This window comes from Choloepus didactylus, chromosome 2, assembly GCF_015220235.1.
Source record: "Choloepus didactylus isolate mChoDid1 chromosome 2, mChoDid1.pri, whole genome shotgun sequence".
Taxonomy (NCBI): domain Eukaryota; kingdom Metazoa; phylum Chordata; class Mammalia; order Pilosa; family Megalonychidae; genus Choloepus; species Choloepus didactylus.
The window spans coordinates 145,405,751-145,417,181 of NC_051308.1; the positions used below are offsets into that span (position 1 = coordinate 145,405,751).

Sequence of the window (11,431 nt, forward strand, 5' to 3'; positions counted from 1 at the left end):
TGTAAATTATAAATTATGGAGCTAGAAAAATTGGTCCCTATTAATTCTTCTTAAAAAGTAATTGATGGAGAAAAGTTTTATGTTATGGCTTAAAAGATGATTTGAGATAATTCACAGATTTCAATCATTCTGTACTATCTTTGTTATTATAGAAAATCTTCTCTAACATTATCCACAGGCACATTATTTTTGTTTCTTTGACAGTTAATTTAAATAATAGCAGAGGTGCATTTAACATATTATCCCTACTATATTGAAGGGTTTGGGGAAAGGGGAGAGGAAGACAGGGGAGGCCAGGGGATAGAAGGGAACCAGCAATTACCGAATGCTTACTGAGTTCCTTTCCACCTGGTAACTCATGTAACTATCACAACAGCCCCCTGAAGGAACCATTTTCATCCACAGCCTGGAGAGGTTAAGTCCCTTTTCCCAAATTTGGATTTGAACCCAGGTCTGTGTCACTCCAAAGCACAAGCCAGAATAAAATACTTTCTCCCTTCCCACTAAACCACCAAACTGATATTCTTTTTATTCAACATCTTGTTAACAGAGAAGCTGAGAAAGATGTGTGAGCCTGAGGGTAGGAGGCAGAAGAGAGATCTTTAACAGCAATGCCCAGTTTTGCCTCTTTTGGCTTCAAACCTGTTCACCCCTCGTGGAAACCAGAGCCCTGCAATTTGTAGATTCCATTTTCCGAAAAAGCTGATAATTATTATCAGCTACTCTGCTACTCCTTCATATCTCACCAACACATTAAAGAATTCTTTCCAAACTTTTCTGCCTTTTTTTCGAGAGAAGAATTCTGAAAAATATTATTTTTGCTATCTCTTTACTTTCCCATTGATGTTCTTAGTGTCCCTTATATTCTGGAGTCCCAGAACACCTGAACAGCTGGCCTAGCCTTTAATCAGCTTCTGTTAAAGCACATGCCCTTTCCACTATACAAGACTGTATCTCCTAATCAAAGGTTATCTGTAACTCTCTGGGTAAAAAGTAAGGACTTGTGCTGAGATGTAACCTTGCCTCTGGGCTTTTGAACTATGCCCTAACGCATTTATGTCACAGGCTACAAACAAATGAAATAACACCATATGAGTCAAAAGCCTTACCCTAATCCTTTCCTATTCAGAGCCTTAGCATGAGAGTATAGCATTAGTAAGCAGACTCCAGCACCTATATGCCTTCTTTTCTTTGTTCCCTTTTCTTTCCTTTCCATCACAAACATTTAAGTTCCTAGTATGTGCAAGATAGGTGATAAGCATAAAAAATGAATGAAACACAGTTCTTGCTCTTGAGATAGAGAGTTAAGCAGTAATATGGATCAAATACTGTGGCAACACGGAGGGGAGAACAACCAAGCACTCCCGGAAAAGAATGGAAAAGGTTCTCCAAAGAAGTAACATTTGAGATGAGCCTTAAAGGGCAAAGCAGAGTTTGCTCAAACTAGAGAATCCACCAGATTATAATCTTCATGAGGATAGTATTTGTTTTATTCACGTTTAGCACACCAACTAGTCCATAGAAGTTCCTCAATGTACATATCTCATGAACTGCATAGAGCAGGGCATTTTAGTAGAGGAAAAAGCATGTGCTGAATCTCTTAGTACTGAGAATATTGCAAAATGTAAGTAACAGTGAAAAGCTTGATGGAGCAAGAGCTAGGGCAGAAGAAGGGAAAGAAGACAAGGCTGGAAAGATTTAGCCCATGTTAAGTGTGGCTCCATGGGCTAAACTAATGATTTCATCCAGAAAGCATCCAAGAGTAGAGAAGTATTACAGCAAATGAGTAATGTAGACAGCTATCCTTGGGCCAGCATCAGGAAAGGTAAAATGTCAGGGCTTGGTTTGGTTGGTTTGATCATTTTGACCACTTTTAGAGATAACTGTATTTAGGTGAAGTACCTGGTGCTCCTTATCAAATCCTTCCAAATGATAGTAACAGCTCTTCTCTGGTCTCATTCTGTGAATAGATGAAGCCAAATCCTGAGAAAGCAGCTTGTTCTTGATTATATAGTGAATATTAAACAATAATCTGTGGCTTGCCAAGAATTCTACTTGCAAGCCAACCTGTCTTCCTGTTGTCGATTCATGGATACTACCAGAAATCACAATATTCCTGGATCAGAGACAAAGACCGTTGCTACTCATGGCAATGAAATGAACATGAGATTTACATTCACACTGGCTCTCATGGTGATGTGAGGGATCTAGGTCATATGGGTGTGCATCCCAGATGAAGAACCCTAACCCAGATCTTTTATAATGGAATGAAAACAAACCTGCCCAGCTTTGGCCCTGGAAAGAGACATTATATTTATTATATTGTATAGTAAACAAAACTGCCCTTTGCTCTGTAAAGAGATATTACCTCTTTCAAGGTGGTTCACCATACAAACATCTTCAAAAGGACAGTGCATAACAAAGACAGTGTATATACCATTATACTGAATGGCCACATTGTTCCTAATGGATTGGAAAAAAATTTTAAGATAGGGACAAGATTTAACTGACTGCTATTTTTCCCTTTAGGTTCAACCTTCTTATTTGAAAACTAGTATATAATATTCACACTCCTTGTGAAGAAGTCTTTACTGTTTATATTCAAATACACAAGTACAAATATTTAATGTCCCTGTCAGCAAATTACTGCAAGGAAAGCTCAGGTAGATGTGACTTTATAAATTTGATCCTAAGGCTAAATAACTTTAAACATCAGGAAAAATGAATGAATCAAAAGAGTGCATTAAAAATATATGTCAAATTAGGTATATTAAAAATGCCATCCAGATGATATTTGTATATTCCCTAATCCATAATGTATTAATAGCAAGCTATATTAATGGTGTACTGTTTTATTGTTGGGACTAATATTCCATAAAGACATTGATTGGTTCATTTTATCTGTAACTAAGTTAATACAACTTTTATATCACAATTAGATCTGAATAAAAACACTGAGAAATGTTTGCTTCTAAGAACAGTATAATTTAATAAATAAAAAGAACAGTCATTTAAAATATGGACATTATTTTCTCTAATTATGTGCTTTAAATATGTGTAGATCCACCATATGTCCTATACAGTTAGCTATGAATTCAGTTTTTCTGAATTTGGTAATTATAGAATAAAAGTTTAACTAATATATCAAACAGATATATACACAGGGGCAATGGTAAAATAATAAAAAAATAACAAAATAACTTCCAGTGCAAATGTTGGGTATCAGTGGTGACAGTGGACATCCTTGTCTTGTTCCTGATCTTAGAGGGAAAGCTTTCAGTCTTTCATCATTAAGTAGGATGTTAGCTGTGGGCTTTCATATATGCCTTTTATCATGTTGAAGAAGTTTCCTTCTATTCCTAGTGTTCTAAGTGTTTTTATCAAGAAGGGATGCTGGATTTTGCCAATCAACTTTTCCAAATCAGTTGACATGATCATGAGGTTTTTTTTTTTCCCTTCATTTGTTAATGTGCTGTATTACCATAGTTGATTTTCCTATGTTGAATCAACCTTGATCATGGTGTATAATTCTTTCAATATTCAGTTGAATTCAGTTTACTAGCATTTTATTGGGGGTTTTTGCATCTATATTCATAAGAGATATTGATCTGTAGTTTACTTTTGGTATCTTTATCTGACTTTGGTATGAGCATTATGCTAGCCTCATTGAATGAATTAGGGAGTGTCTCCTCCTCTTCAGTTTTTTGGAAGAGTTCAAGGAGAATTGGAGTTAAGTCTTAGAATGTTTGGTAGAATTCCTCTATGAAGCCATATGGTCCTGGGTTTTTCTTTGTTGGCAGACTTTTGACTAGTGATTCAATCTCTTTACTAGCAATTGGTTTGTTACATCTTCTTTTTCTATATAATTATAGTGTGTTTCTAAGAATTTATCCATGTCACCATGTTTTTCTAATTTATTGGCATACAGTTGTTCATAAGTTTCTTCTATAGTCCTTTTTATCTCAGTGGAGTCAGTAGTAATGTCTCCCTTTCCATTTCTGATTCTCATTATTTGTATCCTCTCTTTTTCCTTTGTCAGTCTAGCTAAAAGTTTATAAATTTTATAGATCTTTTCAACAACTTTTAATTTTGTTGATTCTTTCTTTTTGTTGTTGTTGTTGCTGTTTTCTATTTCATTTATCTCCACTCTAACCTTTGTTATTTCCTTCCTCTGCTTGCTTTGGGTTTAGTTTGCTCTTCTTTTTCTAGTTCTTCCAGTTTTGAGTTTAGTTCTCTGATTTGAAATATTTCTTCTTTTTCAATGTAAGCATTTAGAACTATAAATTTCCCTCTTAGTACTGCTTTTGCTGCATTCCATAAATTTTGGTATGTTGTTTTTACATTTTCATTTGCCTCAAGATAATTCCTAATTTACCTTGTAATTTCTTCTTTGACCAATTTGTTGTTCAAGAGTATGCTGTTTAATTTCCATATACTTGAGAATTTTCCATTTCTCCCTCTGTTATGATTTCTGGCTTCATTTTGTTGTTGTCTGAGACTACACAGTATATGATTTCTATATTTTTTAATTTATTGAGACTTGTTTTGTGACCTAACATATTGTCTATCTTAGCTAATGATCCATGTGCACTTGAGAGGAATGTGCATTCTGTGTTTGTTGAGTGAAGTGTTCTTTAATATGTCTATTAGGTCTAGTTGGTTTAGGATATCTATAAAGTCTTGCATTTCTTTATTGATCTTCTAACTAGATGTTCTAGCTGTTATTGACAGTGGTATATTAAAGGCTCTTACTATTAATGTAGAACCATCAATTTCTCCCTTCAAATTTGTCAGTTTGTGCTTCATTGTTTTGGGGCTCTGCTTTTAGGTACATATATATTTATAATTGCTACATATTCTTGTTGAATTCTCCCCTTTATAGTATATAATGATTATCCTTGTCCCTCATAACTGTTTTTGACTTAAAGTCCATTTTTTAAATAGTATTTACATAGAAACTCTAGGTGTCTTTTTGTTGCTACTTGCATGGTAAATATTTTTCCATCCTTTCACTTTCAACCTACTTGTATCTGTGAATTGAAGGTGAATCTCTTGCAGATAGTACATAGTTTGGTTACACTTTTTTTTTTTTTTTTTTTTTTAATCCATTCTGCCAATCTCTGCCTTTTGTCTGGAAGTTTAATCCATTTACATTTAAAGTACATACTGATAATGCAGAACTTTCTTCCGCCATTTTAAAATTTATTCTTTGTATGTCTTATACCTTTTTTGTCCCTCAATTCTTCCATTAATGCCTACTTTTGCATTTATTTGATTTTTGTGTTTTACCATATTGAGTGCCTTCTCTCTTCTATCTGTATATATTTTTCATTATTTTCCTTGTGGTTACAATGGGGTTAAAATTTAATGTCCTAAGTATGTAGTAATATTTGTTTTGTTACCAACTTAACTTCAATAGCATATACATATACTTTTCCTGTACCCCTCTGTTCCCCCACCTTTTGTGTGTGTGGGCTTGTTACCACTTAAATCTTTGTACATTGTTTCCAAAATCATGTAAAACCATAGATTTATCATTATTTTCTATATGTTTGCATTTTAGCACCTTTAGGAAGAAAGAAGTGGAGTTATACAGTAAACAATACACTACAATAATACTGGCATTTATACTTAACTAAATGGTTACCTTCACTGGAGGTCTTTATATCTTTATGCTGCTTTGAACTACTGTCTAGTGTCATTTCCTTTAAGTCTGAAGAACTCCCTTTAGCATTGTTTGTAGGGCTGGTTTAGTGATGATGAACTCCCTGAGCTCTTCTTTATCTGGGAATGTCTTAATCTTTCCTTCATTTTTGAAAGAAAGTCTCACAAGATATAAGATTCTTGGTAGGCAATGCTTTTATTTTCAGCACTTTAAGTATTTCAGCCTTCTTGCCTCCATGGTGTCTAATTAGTAATCAGCACTGAAATTAATTGGGGCTCCCTTGTATCATAACACATTGCTTTTCTCTTATAGCTTTCAGAGCTTTCTCCTTGTCCTTTGCATTTGATAGTAAAAGACGGAGTAAAGATTTTCATCATGTTTGGTGTTCTCTGGGCTTCCTGGATGTGCATACTCGTGTCTTTTGCCAAGTTTGGGAAGTTTTCTCATTATTTCTTTGAATATACCTTCTGCTCCTTTCTCACTTTCTTATCTTTCTGAGACTCCCATAAAGCATATATTGTATGCTTTATTGTGTCCCAGAGTTGTCTAAAGCTATTTTTCTTTTTATAATTGTTTTTTCTTTCTGCTCCTCAGCTTGACTCATTTCAAGTGTTTTTTTTCTCCAAGTTTACTGATGTTTTCTTCTGCCAGCTCCAATCTTCTGCTAAAACTATCCCGGGAATTTTTTATTTCAGTCATTGTGGTCCTCAACTCCAGTTGTTTTGCTTGGTTCCTTTTTTAAATTTCTAAATCTTTTCTAACATTCTCATATTGTTCATTTGTTGCTTTCCTGATATTCCTTAGTTCTTTCTCTGTATTTTCCCTTATCTCCTTGAGCATTTAAAAAAATTTGGCTAAGTTGCCTTTTATTAACAAAATGGGTTGTTTTTTGTTAAATTCCACCATGGAGGTCACACACATCAAAAGATATTTTCTAAGCTGGGGAACTTAAGAACATGTGAGCAGAGTTTACACAGTACAGTGCCAGACAATGTTCCTCCTTGGTTAGCTGTGCATGAGGAGCAATCCCTGTTACTAAATGGTGTAATGGGGCTCTTGTGATGGTATTACAGTCATCAAAGTAAGGTTACGGATCAGCCAAGGTGGTTGAGTTCTGGTAAAAATGCTTTGTCTTGCTAAGAGTATCCTTAGTTCTCAATGTATATCATCATGATTCTACATGTATTCAATTTAACATCAAAAACAAATAAGTTTACAAATCACCAATGGATACTTAAAAATAAACTCTAGGTTGCTTTTCTTTTTGGCAGCAGCAGCCTAAACACTGTGGCTTTCCAATATTTCAGAAACTTCAGATACTTCACACTCCTCTGAGAAAGGCCAAAAATTTCAGAAATCCAAGGGTGGCTATAGAGAAAAGATATCACTGGCAACAAATATTAAAACATTTCAAGACCTACGGGAATACATTTAGATGTTTCTAAATACACACACATATTTAATCATTCAAGTGAATATCCTAAATTCTTTTCCTATTAACATATTTATATTTCGTTTTGGTTTAAGAGGAAAAGACACTTCATAGGCAAATGTTTCATAGCTGTAGATGGGTAGCCCCATGGGCCATGCTGCCCTTATGGGGTGTGTGTATGTGTGTGTGCGTGTACCTGAGGTCTGCACATATGCCTAGGATCAGACAACTTCATGCTCCCTGGCCCAAGAGCTCACCTCTGGGACATCCTCTACAGTGCACAGGAAACTGCTTTTCTTATTCAGGAATTCTTTTCTTGGTGGAACTCAAACAAACGGGGTTGCAACATCTTTCGAGGAAGAGGATTAGTATATTTTTTCATTTGTGAGGCTCCGTGTGCTTAAATACTTGTATTAGTATGAAGGCCTGGGGCACAGAGGTGAGCCCAGAAGCACCGGTGCCAGTTGCCCAGGCTACGGACACCCTCCAATTTGCGTGTAAGTCCTGCTGGCCTCACCTAAATGTGGACAGCATCCGCCAGAAAGCATCCTTACTGGAGCCCAAATCAAAAACTTTAAATAGCTCAACGGTATCGATACTTTTCCACTGGGCTTCAAAAGCAATTGTAAAGGAACAGTTTCAACAATAAGGCAGAGTTCATGGAAATATCCAAAAAACATCTTTGAAAAAATTTTAATAAGCTAGCATTTATGAACACAAACTGCTGCTAAATGCTCTTTTATCCCAATTCCTGAAGTCTATGCACCTTGAGAAGTGCCTACGGCAATGTGGGAACAGCAAGAGTTTGGAAGAAGTGACCCTGGGCGACAGGAGAAACAGAGGCTTTCGGTGCTGACGCGACACTGCACGTTGCTGATATGCAGGCCCCCAGAAGAAAAGGAAGGGGTATGGCCGAGCGCAAAATGGAGCCTGGTTGCACTTACACAGAGTCTGAGGCAGCGTTTAGAACACACCCCTCTCTCCAGGGTCCCGGAACCGTCCTCAGGAGCCCTGCCTTGCTTTCCCATCCTGGCCCAGCCCGCACACTGTCCAGGCTCTGAGACCCGGTACTACGGCTCCTGCGTTCTGAGGCCACCTAGGCTCCGAGGCAGCCTCACCCTCAGCACTCGTCATGCCCCTGAGTTCTCCTGGGTGTCTGCTCACATGCACAAGTGACTCCTTTTTGAGCCTCCTGCTCAGATGTAGGGCTCGAATGCCTTCCATGTGGATCCTTGGACAGAGGATGGATGGTGATGCTTGTCCTGGTGGCTGGGATCTTGTGATATTCATGTTCCACACAGGCAAGCAGGACAGAGTGCGGCTGCATACAGCAACTTGGGCAGCAGCAAGCTAAGGCAGGGCAGGGCTGGGTTCAGCCTGGGCAGGAATCCTGGAAAGCTCCTTCACCATGGCCAGGGGCCCTGCCCACACTGGCCCGGGACTCCCTACGCTAGGGGTCTCCCTCTCCCAGGGGGCGCAGAGGCATCCAGTCGCCACTGTGCACACTAAGGAATGCACTGGGTATAAGCAGGAAAGAATTAAGAAGCCAGCCTCTTCCCTTAGGTTTCTGTCGTTTAGTCCTTGTAGGCCAAGGCTGGTGGGAGCTCCACATGCCCTTGCTCTTTACATTTACCCAGGAGGCTTTGGGCTTCTTCTGCATCCTGCAAAGGGCTCTCTTCATATTATTCCTTCAACCACTGCCGATACTCGTGGACTTCGTGCTTCTCAAACTCCTGCAGTTGCCTCTGGAACACCAGGTTGGAACTGGCACAGGGATCGTCCTGCGCTCAGGATGTGCAGGGCATCTTTCCAGGCAAAGTCAGCGACGATCATGATGTGGGCGATCACCAGCGTCGTGTTCCTGGAGACCCCGGCCAGGATGGAGGGCCAAGAAGTCAGCACCATGCGGGGGCTTCAAACTCACCTTTGGGTCCGCGATTCTATCACCTGGTCCCCTTGGGGCAGCGGGTTCTGAGGACCTCGTTTTGGGAAACCACACAGAGCACAAGACAGCCCTCCGCCCAGAGCCGGCTCTCGTGAATGAGTTTAATGTTTTCTTTGAAACGTCTCAACAGGTTTTGAGACCGTGAATCCTCTGCGGGAATGCACAGGTATTTAACCCCCTCTAACAACAGCCAGGCACTATCATGGGCTGATTGCTCTGTGTCCTTGGCATCTTTGAAATTGCCGATGTAAAGGTCAGACAGGAACTTTTTCATGCAGTTCCCCATGGCGGCGGAAGGCGGCTCTCTGGAGCAGGTGGGGCGGCAGGGGCAGCCAGGAGTAGTGCCCGGGTGTAAGACAAAATGACAGGGACCTCAGTAGTATGTGTGGGGCAGACCTGCCAGCTCCAGCCCTGGGAAAGGTGGAGTGTTCTAGGAGGCCAAGCATTGAGTCCCACTGCCAAGGGTGTGCCTTCAGGAAACCTCCTGGTGCGTTAAGATCACTTAAAAAAAAAAAAAATTTTTTTTTTTTAATTGAGATTGTTCACATGCCATACAACTATCCAAAGAGCCCACGTATACAATCAACTGCCCACAGCACCACCATACAGCTGTGCATCCATCAACACAATTGATTTTTTTTTCAATTTTTAGAACACTTTCACTACTGTAGAAAAGAAATAAAGGCAAAAAAAAGGAAACTCAGATCCTCCCATACCCCTAACCATGCCCCCCTCTGTTATTGATTCATAGTTTTGGTACAGTACATTTGTTACTGTTGATGAAAGAATGTTAAAATACTACTAACTGTAGTATATAGTTTGCAATAAATATATATTTTTCCTTATATGCCTCTCTATTATTAACTTCTAATTATAGTGACATACATTTATTCTAGTTCGTGAGAGGCTTCTAATATTTGTACAGTTAATCATGGACATCGTCCACCATAAGATTCACTGTTTTATATATTCCCGTCTTTTAACTTCCAACTTTGCTTCTGATGACATGCGTGACTCTGAGCTTACCCTTTCCACCACATTCACGAACCATTCAGCACTGTTAGTTATTCTCACAACATGCTACCATCACCCCTGTCCATTTCCAAACATTAAAGTTCATCCTAGTTGAACATTCTGCTCATAATAAGCAACCGCTCCCCATTCTTTAGCTTCATTTCTATATCCTGGTAACTTACATTTCATTTGTATGCGTTTACATATTATAATTAGTTCATATCAGTGAGACCCTGCAATATTTTCCTTTATGTGTCTGTCTTATTTCACTCAATATAGTGCCCTCAAGATTTCTTCATCAACCCATTTCTTTTAAGATGGTTTTGTTCGCACACTATACATTCCGTCCTAAGTAAACAATCATTGGTTCCCTGTATAGTCAAGTATTTATGTATTCAGCACCATCGCCACTCTCTATATAAGGACATCTCCATTTCTTCCACAAAGAAAGAGGAAGAGTCAAAGAAGGCAGAGAGGCAAAAGAAAAAGAAAAGAGAAAAAGAGAAAAACAAACAAACAAACAAAAACTAGACTTGATAGCTAGAAAGTGACAAAAGGAAAGATAGCATTAACCTAAAGTAGAACAAGGAGTCAGACAACATCACCAATGCCAGGAGTCCCATACCCTTCCCCTATTCCCACTCCCCACCCCCCACCCCCTTATGCATATAGCTTTGGTATATTGCCTTTTTACATTAAAGGAGGCATAGTACAATGTTTCTGTTAATTATAGTCTCTAGTTTGCATTTATTTTCCCCCCAATCCCACCTTATTTTTAACACCTTGTAATGCTGACATTCATTTGTTCTACCTCATATAAAAACATATTTGTACCTTTTATTTCAATCCTTGAGCACCCTAGGTTTCCCTGAGTTATACAGTCCCAGTCTTTATTGTTCATCTTTTGTTCTGATGTTCCACATGGTCCCAGCCTTCCTCTTTCAACCCTATTCACAGTCATCTTTGTTCAGTGTACTTACATTGCTGTGCTACTATCTCCCAAAATTGTTTTCCAAACCTCTCACTCCTGTCTTTTCCTTTCTGTCTGCAGTGTTTCCTTTAGTGTTTCCTGCAGAGCAGGTATCGTGTTCAGAAACTGTCATTGTCTGTTTGTCAGAGAATATTTTAAGCACTCCCTCATATTTGAAGGATAGTTTTGCTGAATATAGGATTCCTGGTTGGTGGTTTTTCTCTTTCAGTATCTTAAATATATCACTCCACTTTCTCCTTGCCTCCATGGTTTCTACTGAGATATCTGCACATAGTCTATAAAGCTCCCTTTGTATGTGATGGATCGCTTTTCTCTTGCTGCTTTCAGGATTCTCTCTTTATTTTTGACTTTTGATAATCTGATTATTAACTGTCTTGGTGTAAG

At 38.6% G+C, this 11,431-nt stretch overlaps 1 pseudogene; it reads right to left on the reverse strand.

Moving 5' to 3' along the window:
• Positions 1 to 8,671: 8,671 nt before the first annotated feature.
• Positions 8,672 to 9,328, reverse strand: LOC119513535 (annotated as a pseudogene).
• Positions 9,329 to 11,431: the final 2,103 nt, after the last annotated feature.